Below are 739 nucleotides of genomic sequence, written 5' to 3' on the forward strand. Positions count from 1 at the left end.
GGGGGGGGGGGGATGTGTCCCACCCTCACCCTGAACACCCCTCTGGCCCCCTCAGAGCCTGGAGAAGAAGGAGGAGGAGGTGACATCGGAGGAGGAAGAGGAGAAGGAGGAGGAAGAAGAGGGCAAGGAGGAGGAGGAGGAAGAGTATGATGAGGAGGAGCACGAAGAGGTGAGCGGGGTGGGGAGAGTGAGGGGGGCACCCCGGGGGTGTTGGTGGGGTGGGGAAACCCTCAGGTGCCACCGTGTCCCCCCCACCAGGAGACCGACTACGTCCTGTCCTACTTCGACAACGGGGAGAGTTTCGGGCCCGACAGCGACGACAACGGGGACGAGGCCGTGTACTGACCCCGGGGACCCCCCCAGAGCGGGGACCCCCCCAGCCCCTGGGACCCCGGGGACCCCTGTCACCCCTCCTTGGGACATTAGGGTCCCCTGACACCCCCACTTTGGGATACAGGGGGTCCCCTGTCACCAGCCCCCAAGGCCACCGGGGTCTCCTTTCACCCCCTGCATTGGGACACCGGGGTCCTCTGTCACCCCCCCCTTCAAATCCGGGGTCCCCTGTCACCCCCCCAGGACACCAGTGCCCCCCATCACCCCCACCGGGACATTGGGGTCCCCTGTCACCACCTTGGGGACACCCTGTCACTCCCCAATCCCACCACCAGGTGGCACCGGGGCTCCGGGAAAGGGGGGAGCGGGACCCCTCCCCCCAAATTTGGGATACCCCCCCCCCCCC

The 739-nt window shown here is 67.8% G+C and overlaps 1 long non-coding RNA gene across 1 annotated transcript in view; it reads left to right on the forward strand.

The window, feature by feature from the left end:
* The window catches only part of LOC113942703, a 441-nt gene extending 347 nt beyond the window's left edge, over positions 1-94 (forward strand). The window contains exon 3 of the long non-coding RNA XR_003526011.1: positions 56-94. This is a non-coding gene — a long non-coding RNA (uncharacterized LOC113942703). The remainder of the gene's footprint in view (positions 1-55) is intronic.
* The last annotated feature ends 645 nt before the right edge of the window (positions 95-739 follow it).

This window comes from Corapipo altera, unplaced genomic scaffold (genome assembly GCF_003945725.1).
Source record: "Corapipo altera isolate COAL_440 unplaced genomic scaffold, ASM394572v1 55484, whole genome shotgun sequence".
Lineage (NCBI taxonomy): Eukaryota > Metazoa > Chordata > Aves > Passeriformes > Pipridae > Corapipo > Corapipo altera.